Below are 19,135 nucleotides of genomic sequence, written 5' to 3'. Positions count from 1 at the left end.
GGGACACATGCGGCATGGGGACCTGGTGGGTCCCAAGAGATGCTGTGGGATTCATGACGGTGTATGCACAGCCCGACTCTCGTTCCTGGGGATGTCTGGAGCTGTGAAGGCGAGTGTCTTTCTCTCTCTCGCCAAGGGGGATGGTGGCTGGTGTATGGGGGGCAGTGGTAGTGGAAGGCTCGGGTGGAGGGCAGGCATGCTCTTGGTCAATCAATGTCAGGCTCTTTCTGCGGGCGGAGGGGGGGGGGGGTCGGCAATGTTTATGTTGCATAGGGCAGCACAAAACCTAAATACACCACTGCATAAATGACAGTGGGCATATCTTAGGTCAGTGATGGGGAACCTTTTAGGGAGTGCCCAAACTGCAATCCGAAACCCACTTGTTTATTGCAAAGTGCTAACACTGCAAATAAACTTGAATACTGAGGTATTAGTTTAGAAAAAACAACTCATACATTAACATCTTTTATCTTAAAAGAAAAACACAATAACAGAGCTTCCACTGACCACCAGCACAAGGGGGCAAAGTTCCACTGACCACCAGCACAAGGGAGCAAAGTTCCATTGACTGCCAGCACAAAGGGGCAAAGTTCCACTGAAACCTGAACAAGGGGGCAAAGTTCCACTGACTACCAGCACAAGGGGGCAAAGATCCACTGACCACCAACACAAAGGGACAAAGTTCCACTGACCACCAACACAAAGGGACAAAGTTCCACTGACCACCATCACAAGGGGGCAAAGTTCCACTGAACACCAGCACAAGGGGGCAAAGTTCCACTGACTACCAGGACAAAGGAACAGAGTTCCACTGACCACCAGCACAAAGGGACAAAGTTCCACTGACCACCAGCACAAAGTTCCACTGACCACCATCACAAGGTGGCAAAGTTCCACTGAACACCAGCATAAGGGGGCAAAGTTCCACTGACTACCAGCACAAAGCAACAGAGTTCCACTGACCACCAGCACAAAGGGACAAAGTTCCACTGACCACCATCACAAGGGGGCAAGGTTCCACTGACCACCAGCACAAGGGGGCAAGGTTCCACTGACCACCAGCACAAGGGAGCAAAGGTCCACTGACCAGCACAAGGGGGCAAAGTTCCACTGACCACCAGCACAAAGGGACAGAGTTCCACTGACCACCAGCACAAGGGGGCAAAGGTCCACTGACCACCAGCACAAAGGGGCAAAGTTCCACTGACCACCAGCACAAGGTAAAATCTTGTGTTAATAAAAACAAATGTATTAAACCTCACAGCCAGTGCAATATATATATCCTTGGCAAGGCACTGACCGTCCTGCGAAGGCTCGGACAAGTCGCAGCTAATGAGTCGCGACTCGTGACTTCATCGCCTGGCAACGCTACTCCTTTCTGAGCATGCGCATGGCCCCTATGTGCATTGTTATCCGATTCTCAGCTGCACGGGCGATGCTGGAACGACTTGACTCATGTGCTGACAGAGAGGGCGCTGTGTGCCCACTGCAGCACGCGTGCCTTAGGTTCGTCACCACCTTATATATTGGATTTAGACAAACTTGTATAATCTATGTACAAGAAGAAAAAAAACACAGAGTGAATTAGGTATGCTAGGTTAACAGATGAGATAAAGTAGTAATGTGTCCATGCCTAAATATAATGTATATAAGGTTACTCACATATAGCAGTTGATGATGAAGGAGCCCAAGCCTCAGCCGCTGATGTCCACAGTCAAATCAGGAGCCGGAGCTTCACTGGTGGAACCCGTCATGCAGGAAGGTTTCCCGCACGGCTTCTGTGTGAACTCATTCGCACCACATTCCTGTTAAAATCTCATGCAGTTCTTTGCAGTGCAGTGCAAATCGCACCACAAAGGTATTGGTTTCATTATGGGGAGCATTTGCACTTGTATGAGCACTCAGCAAATACTCAGTATCAGTATATATATGTATATATATATATATATATATATATATATACACAAGAGTAAAACAAATTACTGTTAAGTGGGGTGTATTAATTAAAAAAAAACAAAAATGGTGACATTGGAAATATACAATCATTTAAATAACATGCTGGAGGGATGTCTTAAACCTGCACATGAAATGGCATGCCTGTAAGATGTACTCCCACAAAAGTGGCATCTAATAGAAAAAAAAACTGAGGCTCAATGACAGTTCTTTGTTTGCTTGCTTTTGTTTGTAAGCAGAGACCTGGTTGGTTTGCTGACAGTCAGCAACCTGCGGTGGAGCTGTCATTTGCAGCAGTAGAGAATCATCATGGGTGCAAGGCATTATTTCTACTGATCATTGGGGCATTGCTCTTCATCATCATTGTTGGACTGCGTGAATGACATTACGTGTGGGGAAAATTTTCATAATTATTTTTTTAAGGACTTTTTGTAAATGAGTAACAAGGGGTACTAGGTATTCTTTACTCATTCACATGGGGGCAGACATATGGGCCCCCTTATTTTAAAGGGGCCTTTCAAATTCTGATAAGTTTCCCTATTATACCCTCACATTCATTGGGCCAGAGATGTGGGGATGAGGCCATTGCCAGTATGGGGAAAACGTGCCTTGCTAGTAGAGGCTCCTCTGATACGATATGCTTCCAATGTTGAGGGCATGTCGCGTGGTATGGATTAGGAGTGGAGGATGCACACTCACTACCTCCCTCTGTTCTGGCTAGCTGTGTTAAAAAGGGTATGATATGAATTTGGAGGCATGGTGGGGGGAGGGGGGGTGTTAAAATCTGGATGCCCCCTTTAAAATGCCCCAGATATCTATCTCTTCCCCCTACATGACTAAGTATGGGGTACATAGCACAGATTGTTACTGGTTCATTTAGAAAGTGGATCATTGCTGGGACCCTTAGAAGCCCTGAAAGGGATAAGGCGGTTTCTGAGAAGAGTCCATCTGTTTAAACATAGATCCCATTGATCATCTAGAGGTGCAATTTGACCTTTGTTGTGAGGCTCAGCATGTTGAGGTGATAGTTTGCCCAAAGAGTTTTTTTTTCTGCTTGCTCATACCTCTGCACTTGCTTGAAGTTTTTTTGCACTGGGTGGAATATATATATTTAGATATATAGATATATACACACACTATATTGTCAAAAGTACTGGGACACCCCTCCAAATCATTGGATTTGGGTGTTCCAATCACCTCCATGGCCACTGTTTTGGCGGTTTTCCTACCCACACTTATTTACTTGGTTCTATACAGATTATAAATGTAATAAGTGATTATAACCCTTTGTCTATACCTGAATTTAGCCAATAGTGTTAATATTAAAAGATAACCACTGTGCAAAAAATAAACATCTAATTTAATTACAAAGCAAGGAAGCTTTCTATTAATCAAATACAACAAAAATATAATACAGAATGTTACCTATACAGATATTACAAGAGAGAGATAGTTACAAGAAAAAGACAGAGCAATGGTGATACATTACAGCATCCTGATGTTCTGAGGTCTGTGCTCTGGAAGGCACATGGCACGAAAAGGGCAGGGCTCTTTTGTTTTTGTTGTTTTATACACTTTCCAAAAGACCATCCCTAAACCCACCCACCCAAGTAAATCACACCTCAAATGGGTGGGCTTCAGAGCAATGGTTAGTTTAAATAAATGAAAGAACAGGAAATTCAAGTTGCCTTCCATCCCCTTCAGCTCCATTGAGTCTTTTGTAGTGTAATCCCCCAACAGTCAATAACCTTCATGAAGATGTAGGCCCAAAATTGCCATTACATTTCCCCCTCAAGTTCATTGGAGAACTTATGCACTCCCTCAATGATTTTGTACCCACCCATGAACACCCAGAAGGCCCAACCCCCCACCACCACTGCGGCCTCCTCTTCTTTCTTGATCACGAAGGAACTCCTAGTAAACAAAGAAGTCCTGGTGCCTCCGAGACCTCACATTCGGACCATGAATGCCTGCGCTGCGATGTTTCCTCACCCCTCTGCCTTGGAAGGATGGAACTCCAACATCGATGGCGGGATCCTGGTATCTTTAGTCCCGTAGCTTGGGAACACTGTGCAATGTTTGCAGAGATTGGATCAGACCGCGAAATGGCACTATTCAGCATGGCGAAAGATAGTTGAGGAAGGTCTAGCTTTTGCACCCTTGTCTCTAGAGATGACGTGGTGGTTGTTGTTTCTTCAGGTGGTGGTAGGGCAGGCCTCCAGACGATCATACATGGATACGAAAAAAGAGAAGGAGAATGTTATTGGGGGGAAATGAAGTGTGAAGCAGCTGTTTTGCCTTTTTAAGGTTGTTCACCATAGGGGGTCTTAATGTGGGCAAGTGAAGTGGGATCCCCACAGGATGCAGAGTCTGAGCAACAGCCGGTATTTACCAGAGCCCCTGAAGGTGGGGATGGCCGATGCTGCATGCTATTGTCAGGTCTCAGTCCCTGGGTTCTCCCCACCCACTCACAGGGCTCGGGGTGAAACTATATACAGATTGAGGGATGTCTGCAGGAAGCAATTATAAGCCTGTGGATCCCCATCGGACTCTTGAAACTGAGTCGGGCACAAATGCCACAGCCTTTTAATTCAGGCTAAAAAAAAAATTACACGAAACAAGGAAAAAGAGAGAGAGGAAAGAGTAATAAAAGCCAAAGCATAAACAAAATGATATAAAAATAAAAAGGGTACAGATTTAATGCTCCTCCAACTACGACTTTTACTTTAGGATGGTGAAGAGCAATGAATCTGTATTCATACAAAAAAATTAAAAATGAGAAAAGGTGGAAAAAAATTATAATATATACTGTATAAATATAGTCGCCTGGGAAAACTGCATTAAAACACAAAAACATTGCAAAAATTGCAGCAGTTACTAGACAATAGACAAGTCCTCCACCATACTATAATCAACAGTATATTTGCAGGTCAGGTACACAAAAACGGGGAGAGTAAAAAAATTTGATTGAAAAAACTTTTAGAATTTAGATAAACCTGACTGCATTTTATTTCTCCAATTTAGAGGCTTCTCCCTAAAACAAACCAAAAAAAACAATAAAAAGGGGAAAAAAGAAACAAAGAACATCAAGAGTTTCCTTTTCCTTTATGTTGTTTTAGGGTCCTCTCTTGAATGTGCAAATTTCTTTTGTGTGTATCAGATCAGGTTCTTTAGAGAGCAGTTAATGGCCTCTTGGTTTCTCAATAGGAGATACCTCATTGAGGTACACCTTCTTATAAGTTTGGTGATCATTTTCCTGACAGTGATGCACATTATTAATTGCATCAGGAAGAGCAACAGGGTTACGCAAATCAGGTGAAGAGGGTGGAGTAAGATGTTTAAGAAAGCTGTGGCTTTAGGACTGTACCTGAAGAAACTCATCAGCATACCTTAGCATCTCTCTAATGTGTGTGTTACTTGGATTAATCGACTTTGATCCAAAGGTAACACCTAAATTGACCACTCCACTCCTCCTAAGACATCCTGATCTCCAGCTCCCCTGTTACCTTCTCCCCTGCTTATCATCAGGACTGCTCCAGAACCTCTGGAACTCCCCTCCCCAGTATGTCCAGCCATCTCCTACCCTGTTCACCACTAGGTGATCTCAGAAAATTAATTTATTTAGGGAAACCTCATCTGCCTCCACCTAAAAACTATACCTCAGCCAGCTCCATCAGACCATTCTCCCGCAGCTATTACTTTTTTTACCACCCCCTCCCTTTAGATTATAAGCCCTTTGATCTGGACCCTCCTGTTAACGCTCAGCGCAAACTATTGGCGCTATCTAAATCCTGTGGCCCAAAGCCAAACTTTTTAACTCTTCTTCAGATTCCAAAGGAAGTTTCTGTAGGTGTATGGGGGTGTCAGGTTTGAGACCAAGCCTTTTCCCTGAGGTAATAGGGGTATATCCCTGTGTCTCTGCTATTCTTTGTGCCAGCATTGCTGTCTCCTGTAAAGCCCCAAGCCTAACATAGCACCCTCCTTTCTCCAGCACCCATCAGTATCAATCATCTGAGGATGTCCGGACTCATAAACCATCAAAACATGATGGACTCGGGGGTATAACACAGTAAAGTCCGATAGGATAGTACCCAAATTGACTGCTGTATATGCACATTGTTCAGTCCCTGCAGCTGGACACAGGGATGAGACAGTGCAAGTCAGGCATTGATAGCCAAGGACCTGAGCCATCCACCAATCCTTATGACTCATAGCAAACTTGGAAAATCAAAACATTTATGAGTGCTTGGAGTTCATTAGACAGTTGATTGAGGCACAACTACTTGCAGTATAGTTTGTGTAGTTACAATATAGCTGTTCACAGGTCTAAATATTCACTTACAGTCCCCAGTTAGTAAATTACAGAGGATAGATTCATACACAACAAGATAATTCAATGTGATTTAGGCCCACAGGTGCGTTTCAATCGCAAAGATTGGGAAGCGTCTTGACCAAAATCTCATTCGAGAGTCAACTGAAAACCTTTTGGCAGAATGGCACAGATCCTACGTTTTATTTCACTGCCTCCAAGAATCCAGTCAGATCTCTTTCATTCAAACTTACACTCTGCTGCAATAGGCGCACCAAGCAGTTAGGATGTTTACTCATACACTCTCAGAACAACAGAACAATTTCATTTCAATTATACTGTTTGTAATCAGTCTCATCAAAAGTGTTAGTGCAGACAAAAGGTTAAAAAAAAAAACAATGTTCAAAGAAGCTTACTTGTCCAGGTGTTCAGGCAGGGGAGACAGAGGTGAAAACATTCAAAGGCATAAATAAATGCTTACCGTTCTGGAGTTAGAATTGCCTGGCTCAGCTCTGTCTTCCACACAAGACGTACCAATCACCCAAACAGTCAGGCTTCCTCACCAAGGGGCACCAAATGTTTCGGCGGTTTTCCTACCCACACTTATTTACTTGATTCTATACAGATTATAAATGTAATAAGTGATTATAACCTTTTGTCTATACCTGAATTTAGCCAATAGTGTTAATATTAAAAGATAACCACTTGTGCAAAAAATAATGATCTGATTTATTTACACAGCAAGGAAGCTTTCTATTAATCAAACACAACAAAAATATAATACAGAATGTTACCAATACAAAGACTACAAGAAAGAGATAGTTAGAAGAAAAAGACAGAGCACTGGTGATACGCTACAGACACCCTGATGTTGTTAGGTCTGGCTCCTGGAAGGCACACACGATAAAGAGAGAGCTTATCCTTTGTCCAAGGTGTTTTATGCACATTACAAAAGACCATCCCAAGAACCACCCACCCAAGTTATCTTCCAATGGGTGGGCTTCAGAGCAAGGTACACTAAGAAGCAGTTGCCTTCCATCCCCCTCAGCTCCATTGAGTCTTTTGCAGTGTAATCCCCCTCCCCCCCACAGTCACAGTAACATACATGGAGGTGTGTTGAGGTGATACAACAGATGGTAAATATGTTGAAAATTATTATAGGCCCAAAATAGCCACCACAATAGTAAAGAGCTTTGGGGGTGGGTGAGATGGATGACGGCACTGTTGTCTGTATCTAAAATACAAACCATCCCTGATTTCTGCCTAAATACTACTTTACTTACTTTCACACATCAAAGTAAAGGGAAAGTAGTCATGTTACATTTTTGTAATATCTCCTTATTGGCAATGTTCGTCATTGCAGATGTCTGTAAATTCCTGAACATAGCCTGTACTGAGGGAAATTTCTAAATCACCAAACAGGGATAAGTATACACATAAGGGTTCATGACCTCATTCTGAATTTATTTATGTTTCATCTTAGTGACTTGGAGTGTAAGTTGAAGTCAGAATATAACAAGAACAGCCAGGCAACAAGCATTTTGAAGAGGAGGTAAGCAGTGGCAGTTCCCACATTCCTTTTAACACAGGCTTAAAGCAAATACTAAACCTGTGGCAGGTAGAGGCTGCTGATTAGGAAGGGTCCCTTGTTCTTTGCCTTGACCTTTTCCAAAAAACCTCAGCCCCTCAAACACACCAGGTTGCATGTACAAACATGCAATATCACAGGAAATCCCTGAAGGTAATACTAAGTACTCAGTAGTAGCGCTATATCAAATAAGACAGGCAACAAACCAGGTAGTAAAGGTATACTTAATATATAGTCACCCAATATGGTTGGTAACCAGGCAAGCATAAAATGAATTAGCAAAGCTAACAACACAATTTATTATACAAAGTGATTTACAGTAAGGACTAGGCATGACATTTGGCATCCAGATCAGTGCTGGATCTATACTGCCAGAGCGCATTTATGGTGATTATGCTAGTCCTAAACCAACTGGGTATGCACTATCCAAAAGAAAAGAAGGATGGTAGCTGAGTGAGCAGGGTACAAAAGGGGGCTTGCAGAAATTATTATGGGAGGGGTAGTCTTTTGAGATGTTCTTCTGCAGGATATTGTTGGGGCACTTTAAGAGTGTCGGTGCACTTAAAAACTGTCCCAGTTAACCTGCATGCAGTATAGGTACAGTATAGTCTCGGTATAGGTACAAGGTAGAAGTAGATCAGATGCAGTAAAAGCTTGGTATAATGTGAAACTGGGTTGGTAGTCTTGGTTTGGAATAAGTGCGGTATAGGGTAAAGTATGGGTGCAGTATGGATTGGGTACAGTTGGTATCCTGCTCTGAGTGGCTCAGTCCCTGTTAGCAGTATCAGCTATGGGCTAATAGACCTCTCACCAGTCCCCAGGATGCTGTGATGTTTCGCTGTAGAAGTGGGGCCCTTGTGATCTGTGGATGGAAGCAGAGGGTGAGTGGACACTCCAGTCTCCCTACAGCAGTGGTGCATGTGCTGGGATGTGGGTAGTGCTACCCTGCCCACATCCCAGTGTCTTCACTCCCAATCTCAGGCTTGAATCTCCACTGGTATGGTCTCCAGCCAAGAGAAAGAACTTTCCCAGGCAGTTTAATAAAAAATCCTCTCTCCACTCCTACAGCACAAAGCCTATTGGGAAATGTAGTGTAACAATTATAGTGGCTACTGTCTCAAAGTACAACACCCAGGATTCTCAGCCCTCTGCACAGAAATCTATGGGCTTGCTTGGATTTAACTCCCCCTAACCTGGCTGGAGGAGGATGGTGCAGAATAACATTAGTATCTCAGAAGAGGGAGAGAAGAATAAAGAGCAGTGCCTCCATCTCCATATTGCTGTAGTCCAGCACTTGGCTACAAACCCTAAACCCAAAATGTAATATATTGCAGCTTACCAATCATTAGATGTGTTGCCTGCATTAGTTTATTTTTAATGCCTTTTGCATGGTGATCTGGCCAATAACACAACTCCTGTATTAGAGTGCCCCAACTCTGGATGAAGGAGCAACAGAGACACCTATGGACATTAGCATTGTTAGTCTGGGGAGTGTTACATGCACTAGCAAATTTAGATACACTAACTAACTGAAGCCAAACTCCAGCTAACATTTTATAAGCAGTTAAAGCAGCAGTGTTTGGGGACAAAGGTTTTACACAAAGCTGATCATTGTACGCACCCCTGTCAGTGGTAAATGGTTTGTCTCAATCCTATAGGTGCTACATCTGATGAATAGCATGTTCTGTATAAAGACAACAGACTTTCTGACTGGATCATCGGGTGAAATTAAAGGCAAGAACACCTAAAGAAGAAAACTAAATCAGCTACCATATCATATAATTGGTAAGCTGCAATATAATAAATTGTTGCATTTGGGTTTAATACTACTTTAGGAAACAAATTATTCCCTCTTCCAGACAAGGTAAAGAGTGAAATGTAATAAAGGGACTTTAAATGTGCCACATGTGGGAAGAATTTGTTTCCTATGCTAGATAGGGACGGTGCCTGATTATAATTTGGACCTCATTCACATAAATATTTGTGATGTCTTTAATACTACTTTAATTTAAAGCTGAAGTTTACTCTGCCTATATTTTGTCTTTCTTGATTCCTCCTTTCCATTAACAGGCTAATGACATTTTTAAATAAAACCTTTCCATTTTAATTCATACCTTATTGTAGACCCAGTGACATCATCACTGGGTTTCTGTGCTTCCCTAGGCAATGCAGGCAGGTTTTTGTTGGTGGGAGGGGCCAACTGGGTGATGTACATATCTTTTTGAAAAGGGTTCCTTGAGCTATTAGCTGTTTCTACCTTCCAGACCATTAGCACAAATGATCTATTTAGCTGTCTGTAAAGACGGCATTCTTCCTATTGACTCATTAAAACACTTCCAGCCCACCTACATTCAGAACTTATAAATGCGATTCCGGATCATCCAGAAATCGGGGATTCTACATGCTGCCCAAAGTCCATAAGCCAGGAAATCCAGGCAGACCCATCATAACAGGTATGAATACACTCACCGAACAAATCTCAGGCTTTGAAAAAAAAAATTTAAAACCATTAGTCAAGAATACTGCTAGTTTCTTGCAAGACACAACTGACTTTCTGAACAAGATCAACAACATACAGCAATTACCATCTAATACACTTCTAGTGACTATGGATGTAGTATCCCTGTATAGTAATATCCCTCACAAGGATGGATTAGCTGCATGTCACAGATCCTTATCATCCTCACCAAACCACAAATACACTGCTGAGGATGTTACACAGCTCATTGAATTCATACTTACACACAACTACTTTGCCTTCAATAAAGACATCTATCTTTAATGTATGGGTACTGCGATGGGAAGTAAAATGGCCCCCCAATAAGCCAATTTATTTATGGCTGACCTGGAGGAAAAATTCTTGAACAGCATGGAACAAAAACCATATAGATACTATCGCTATATTGATGATATTTTCATCATATGGACAGAAGGTGAAGAACACCTAAAACAATTTTACTCAGTGATCAACACTTTTCATCCATCAATCAAACTAAAAATGGAATACTCAAACACACACGTCAACTTCCTAGGCACCACAGTATACATCAGGGATGATAGGCTTCACACCTCAATATACAGGAAACCCACTGACAGATGCAACTACCTCCACAGTTCCAGCTTCCACCCCCAACACACAAAACGTGCCATCATACACAGTCAGGCCATTAGATACCACCAAATATGTTCTGACCCAAGAGACAGAGATAAACATCTCGGGACACTAGCAGACGCCTTCCATAAGAAGGGTTACAAGGACAAAACTATCAACACCAGCATAAACACAGCCTTGAGAACCCGAAGAGAAAATCTACTTCAGTACAAAGAGAAAAAAACAAACAACCGTGTACCTCTAGTAACCACATACAACCCAGTACTAGAAGGAATAAGAAAAATAATCAAAGATTTACAACCCATCATAACAGAGGATGGAACTCTGAAAGAAATATTCCAGCAACCTCCAATACTGGCCTTCAGACAACCCCCCAACCTCAGAAATAAACTAATCAGTAGGAAACTTCCTTCTGATTATGATGTCACAAATAATGGAAGCAAACCCTGCAATAAGAAACGCTGCAAACTGTGCAACCAAATCAATCCATCAAAAAGTGTCAGACACTCAAAAGGGATCTTCAATATTTCTGGCTCATACAGCTGCACCTCCAGTAATGTTGTGTACCTTATCCAGTGCAGAAAATGCAGCAAAGGATCTTATGTTGGCGAAACAGGACAGAAGTTGCAAACAAGGATGAATTTGCACAAACATACCATCAAGGAACATAAAGAAGATAACCTCTGCACACCTGTAGGACACCATTTTGCACAACCAGACCACACAATGGGAGACCTCAATATTTTAGTTCTTAAAGGAAATTTCAAATCCATCCAGGAAAGAAAAACTAAGAACTAAGAATGATAATTCTATTTGACACAAGAGATAACGGCCTGAATTTGGACATGGGATTCCTCACTCATTATCCGACAGTTTTATGACTATTAGCTAGCTTGACTCCTTCTGTGTGAGTGTAGTATCCCCCCTTGCTTTGGCTGTATCTTATCTCTAGCCTCTCTCTTTTTTTTTCTTCATCTCTTCTAACATTCTGCTGAAATTTTGTGATTTGTATAGTACTGCTTGGACTTTGAAGAAGGGGACATACCCCGAAAGCTTGTCCTCAAAATTGTATGTTAGTGCAAATAAAAAAAGTATCACGGACAGTACTCAATTGTTCCTATTGACCAGCAATGTATTGTAAGGAGCATTCTTCCCACTGACCACCATACTAATGTCCCAGGAGTTGTAGCTACAGTAAGTAATGTCAGTGGTTCCCCGAGACATGAAAGTTATTTCAAGGGTTCCTCCATGTTAAGAATGTTGAAAAAGCCTGGACACACACTATAAATGTCTCTTTCGTACCTGAAATATTGATTGAATTAGCTAGTTGCATACTATGGGTGCTACACACACCCAAAAAATGTCATCACTGTACACAGGGCATGTGTAGCACGTCCAGACTCTCTGCCTTACTTCTGGACACTTCCACCCCCCACCACCGCCACCAGTAATTGTCGGCTGTGATTAATCAAAGCTAGCATTACAGTATACTCAGAGAAGAAGTTAGCAGCTCTAGCTGTCAAAAATCAGTCAGAATCAGTGTTTATAAACAACACTGCTCCAGACCATGATTATACAAAGATACAATGTAACATATTCTTACAGTTCTGCCTTTTTGTTCCATTATCTGCAGATGAAAGGAATGAACTTAGATATGCAGATGATGCCAGTTAGGCTCCATTCATATCTTTTTTAAGTTTTTCCATCAGTTTTTTTAATTATTATTACTCATTTATTTATTTATTTTTTGTTAGGGTAAGGGGTTAGTTAAGGTTAGATTAGGGTTAGGATGAAGTTTGGGTTAGGATTAGTATTTTATTTATTATTTTCTTATTATTTATGTATTATTTAACTTATAGTATTTTACTTATTAATTTCTCATTATTTATTTATTTATTTTTTGTTAGGGTAACAATAATAATAATAATAATAATAAAATTAATAAATACATGTAAAATAAATACAGTAAAATAAGTATAATAAGTATAATAAAGTATAATAAGTATAATAAATAAGTAAAAAAAAAATCATAAATAAATACTACGTATTAATAAATAAATAAATAAATAACCCCTAAAAAAAATAACAAATTATTATTATTATTATTATTATTATTGTTTTTGTAGGGTTAGGGGGTTAATAATTATTTATTTATTTATGATTTATTAATCATGATTTTTTATGTATTTATTTTACAATTATTTATTCTTATACTATTACTATTTTTTATTTTACTTTTTTTTTTTCAGCAGAAAATCGCACAAAATGCATGCAAAAAACGTGCACAAGTGCATCAATCTCATGTTTCTATTCTTTTCTATGGGAATAAAAACACTCTAAAAACGTGCACATCTGCCCAAATTGAGCTACAAAAGTAGCTCCAAAACTTTTTTGAGCTTCAGGCGTTCTGCTTCAGGTGACTTGGAGTGGAGATGTGAACCATCTCCATTGAGTAACATTGATTTTTTTCCCCCTGAGCGTTTTGGAGAGTGGAACTTTGTGCTACAAAATGCTCAGGTGTGAATGCAGCCTGAAAGTTGTTTGTTTTTAATAAATATCCCTCTGTTTAACCCCTTAGAAACCCTTCATTTACTCGAATCGGCCCTAATTAACTATTTAGTCTTCTTTCTTCAACAATTTTTTCCTGCTGTTTAAACTTTGTTTTTGTTTTATTTGTTAATATTTTTACACATTTAACAACTTTTACACATTTTCTATTTTAAAAAGTGCAAAATTGAAGAAAAAGCACTTTATTTCATTTGGAAATAACTTTGCAATGCTTTGTACCAAAATCATACATTTATTGTCATTTTTAATAGGGAAAATCACAGAGTAAAGTGTGCACATTTTACATTCAGTAACATTGTTGATTTTTAAATTAACAATGCTCAAAAAAAGAATAAGTGCGTTTTGTTTAGGCTGGCCATAGATGGTGTGAATCTGGACCAGTGCAGCAGGGACTGGCTGAGATTAAAACCAATTATGGGCAAGCTGATTGTACACAATTCGATTTTTGTATGACTTGGGTACATCCAGCCTGTTGAATTTTTCATGCGATTATTGCTAGCAGCTATAGCCGTGTTCACTGTGTTCTCCTGGCAGGGATAGGGATGGTTCGTCGTGCCCCCATGCCAGGAGAACACAATAGTTCTGCAGGAGGGATTCTCCCATCAACACTGACTGTATTGATGCGGGAATCCAGCGATTTTCTTGCTCCAGAGAAAATCGCATCACCTTAGTTTCCCATCACCTTAGTTTCCCATCACCTTAGTTGCCCATCACCTTAGTTGCCCATCACCTTAGTTTCCCATCACCTTAGTTTCCCATCACCTTAGTTGCCCATCAGCTTAGTTTCCCATCACCTTAGTTGCCCATCACCTTAGTTTCCCATCACCTTAGTTGCCCATCACCTTAGTTGCCCATCACTTTAGTTTCCCATCACCTTAGTTTCCCATCACCTTAGTTTCCCATCACCTTAGTTTCCCATCACCTTAGTTTCCCATCACCTTAGTTGCCCATCACCTTAGTTTCCCATCACCTTAGTTTCCCATCACCTTAGTTGCCCATCACCTTAGTTTCCCATCACCTTAGTTTCTCATCCTGCCTTGTTGCAGTTTATTGTCTAAGAATTGAGGAAAAAAATAATAGTTGCAAGACAATATCATGAAAAGAAAGCTTTGTATTACCTTGTTATCTTAAGTAATGACAACATTATTGCCTATTAAACAGATCTATAGCAGAAACATAAAAATTGCTTTGGTCCATAGAGGTGAAAATGTGTGAGAGATGAAATGGTTAATAAAAGTGTAACCTGGTGGTGAGTATATAAAATATCAGCAGTTCTACCAGTCAGTGTATGAACACTATAAGTGGAAGTCATCATGCAGGAGGTTATTATTCCTGATGTAGATGTAAGAAGCTATTTGCATGAGTCAGCTCTGGTTACCGTCACCTGCTGTAGTTTCTTGTTACACATAGCACTAAAAAATAAATACAAATACAGCTCCTGCACAAACCTTACCTGTATTGCCTCCGTGAAAGTGACTCACTGCTAAACCAGCAGCAGCAGTTGTAGCTGACACCTAAGGGTGCCTACATAATTGTCTTGTTATTGAGGACTCATACCTGGTACCATTGGACCCCCTTATTTCTCCTGTCTTCTTATTGAGGACTCATACCTGGTACCATTGGACCCCCTTATTTCTCCTGTCTTCTTATTGAGGACTCATACCTGATACCATTGGACCCCCTTATTTCTCCTGTCTTCTTATTGAGGACTCATACCCGGTACCATTGGACCCCCTTATTTCTCCTGTCTTTTTATTGAGGACTCATACCCAGTACCATTGGACCCCCTTATTTCTCCTGTCTTCTTATTGAGGACACATACCCGGTACCATTGGACCCCCTTATTTCTCCTGTCTTCTTATTGAGGAATCATACCCGATACCATTGGACCCCCTAATTTCTCCTGTCTTCTTATTGAGGACTCATACCTGGTACCATTGGACCCCCTTATTTCTCTTGTCTACTTATTGAGCACTCACACTTGGTACCATTGGACCCCCTTATTTCTCCTGTCTTCTTATTGAGGAATCATACCTAGTACCATTGGACACCCTTTTTTCTCCTGTCTTCTTATTGAGGACTCATACCCGGTACCATTGGACACCCTGAGTTCTCCTGTCTTATTATTGAGGACTCCAATATAGTAGCTGTTCGATCCTTAAAGGTGTATGATGCTGGCCAAGTTATGCCATGGTCCCTTCACACTAGATGCAGTTTTCTGTATTTTGTAATGATGACAAAGTGCATGATACTTTAATCCATTTTAAAGGTTGAAGGTTTTTACGGGAGATGAGCAAGGGAGCAGCGGACTCCCGAGTCTCTCCCTCCGCATTGCTTGGACACAGAAGTGGGAGCCATTGGCTGCTGTCAATCACAGCCAGTGAGGAGGGTGCGAGGGAGGGGCAAAAATTTAGGCCAAAATGTATTCTGCTACATGTCTTTGCTAAAAAAAATCACAACACGTGTAAATTAATTGGATTACTTGAAAGTTATAGCGTCTATAAATGGCTGTGTATATACTGGAATTTTTTTTTTTAATCTAGTAATGGCAGCAATCAGTGACTTGTAACGGGACTGCGGTGGGCATTCTGACACTGGGGGGGGGGGAACTGACTAACTGCCACTGTCATCCCCAGTGACACTAATAGAGTGATCAGTGCTAATAAAAAGCACTGACACTATACTAATGACACTGGGCAAGAAGGGGTTAACATCTGGGGCGATCAAAGGGTTAACTGTGTGCTGTGTGTGTTTTACATGCTGTGTGTGTTTTACTGTGTGCTGTGCTTTACTAGGGAAACATTCTGCTGTGTATTCCTCTGCTATGTAGAGAAATACAAAGCAGCATATCGGTGCTGACAGGGGAGAGATTTTTGTTGTTTACATACAGACCTCTCCCCTTTCACTGTTCCTCGGCAATTGCCGGGTGCCAGCGGGGAATCTCCAGCCGGGACCCAGTGATTTGCAGCTGCAGGTGTCAATGGCAGCGCAGGTAGGTTCTGCTATAGGGTGGCGGGGAACCGGTTAATATCACTTTAAAGAGTTACTACACCCAGGACCCTGTATTCACTATATCTGGTCTCCCACAGTACACACAACATGGAAATGCAGGTTCTTTAGTAAATATAAACTGCTAAATACCTTTTCTCATCAGCAGTTAGAACAGTCTTGTGACTTCTATCAGTATCCAGCTGAGCACTAGTTAAAGCTTGTAGGAGGAGTTTTCTTTCTGCTCTAGGATGATGCAGGACCCCTGACCTTTGTCTGGACAGTGCTCTTTGGCCCTGTGCTGATCACATGCACAAGAAAAATAACCCTCTCTGGCAATACACACCTATGGATCAATAAATACATACTATATTCATCTATCCTCCGGTGTACGGCTGACCCTTCTTCCTAATACACACCAAACTGAACATGTGCAGAGTGACGCCACACGATGTGTCTTATCGGGAGATAAGAGGGGGACACTGGAAGAAGGGGAGGATCAGAGAAGTCAGAATCAAACAGTGTTTTTACATAATGCGGAGGATTAACCCCTTAGGTTCCACAGTGAGTATAACAAGCATGCTTTACTGCATATACAGACTGATTTTACTGTTGTGGGTTTAGTAACACTTTAAGTCAATGTTGTGGTGTGCTAATACCCTGCGTGCTGCAATTTTGTTGCATTGGCCTATGTCCTCCCATTTATGTCAAATGAATAGAGTTCAAAAATTTTTTAAAAACTTGAAACCTTGAAAACTATATAAGTACCTGAAATAAATAAATATTAAATACATGGAAATGTGTTAAGATGTTGCAATGCCGAAAATGTAAGTTTAGTGACACTTCTCTTAGTGAATAATTTTTTGCTGACAGGGTCACCTTAAAGTTAACCCTCTCAGGACACAAATGATATTCTGAAAATGCTAGCTGCCTGACTGCAATGCGGATCCACTAGATTTGAGACACAAAACCTGGAACAAAAGTGCAGCTAGGGAAAGTCTAGTAGAAGTCAGGAGTGGTTTTCTGCATATTTGCTCTGTTATTGTTTTCAGTGTTGAATCAGAGAACCAACATACCAGGCAGACAACTAGCATTTTCAGAATAAAGGGGACATAATGGCAGCTTTGATGTTTCTCTCATGGCATCAGTTAAGGTGCTCATACATTAAGATTTGGTTGAAGGATCAACCTGCATTTTTGGTGATTGAATGAGACTGCTTTCTGAAAAAATGTTTAGGGATAAAGCGTTATGGGATGAATGGACTGAGAGTCCTTATAAGACTGGTTCACACCTATGCGTGTTGTGATTGATGAGTTTTTGGCAAATTTTGCATTTTTTAACAAGCTTTTTTTTACATGTTTTATGATGCGTTTTGCTTTTTTTGCCAATAGGAAAGTATTGAATGCGACTTTCATGCAACTCTACACTTTTTGGCACTCAAAGTTGCATCAAAGTAGTGCAGGAACCTTTTCAAAGTTGCTGCAACTATGAAAATGTTCCTGCACTACTTTGATGCGAATTGAGTGCCAGAGAGTGTAAAGTCGCATCAAAGTTGCACTTAATATTTTCCTATTGGCCAAAAAAAATGCAAAACTCATCAAAAATATACGTGTGTTTTCAGTGAGGTTCCATTTAAGCTTATTGCACCATGAATGAACTCTGCTGTGAGGAAAAAGGTCCCTGACCCTTTCTATAAATGCAGCGGCTGAAGACGTATAGATGTGAACATGTCCCATAGGAAACCCTGTTGAATAGATTGTAATGTGTTTCTGCAAAATGTGCTAAAAAACGCATAGGTGTGAACTAGGCCTCATTCACAAGTGCATTTGCATTTCATGTGCCTAACCAGGTCAACGTACACTGAGGTTCAATGCATATGGCGCAGTCCTAGTTTGTAATGTACGTTGGCACAGAAAGCACATAACAACCCTAACATAAAAGGAAAAAAATCCTGAACACATCATATGAAAATGTCAGCATATGTACAAATATTTATCATCTTTATTCCAAACATTAGTGGATGCAGTTTCTACATGTATTTGCACATTAAGCAATTACCTACATTTAGGTACAGATGAGCAAACCGTCTGCATCCAGAGTTGTACATCCATCCCTGTGCGTATGTAAGCACTCCATGTGTAATTACATATGAACAGCTGTGGACAACGGCAGACAGTGTCAGCCTGTTATTTATTTGTACTAGCTACCAGGGGCGGACTGACAACTCATGGGGCCCCCGGGCAATAGGGGATCAGGGGGCCCCTGTGTCCTTGCCTAAACTCAAAAAAAGCCTATGAAAAAGGTACCAGGGGCATCTCATGGGGCACCCTACTGACCCCTGGCCCTTGGGCAGTGCCCAAGTTTCCAAATGGTCAGTCTGCCCCTGCTAGCTACCTGTTTGTGGCTGATGGCAAATGCCTGATCATACCCACCGCACAAATACGCTCATCTGGATGGTGTACAGCTCTAATTGGCTCTGAGCAAGAACCCTAATGCTTAGGCTACATTCACATTCAGTGAAGCCCAGTGTGACTTGTAGCAGCAGGAATCTTTTGTTTACAACTGTGGATGAGAGTGGCTAGGAGCAGCCGCTGGCCCTGTTCACTGTAATGACAGG

Source organism: Staurois parvus, unplaced genomic scaffold (assembly GCF_062004578.1).
Source record: "Staurois parvus isolate SC_StPar_1 unplaced genomic scaffold, SC_StPar_1.0 ptg000204l, whole genome shotgun sequence".
Taxonomy (NCBI): domain Eukaryota; kingdom Metazoa; phylum Chordata; class Amphibia; order Anura; family Ranidae; genus Staurois; species Staurois parvus.
The sequence above is the reverse complement of the archived record's forward strand: the minus strand, read 5'-3'. Positions refer to the sequence as shown.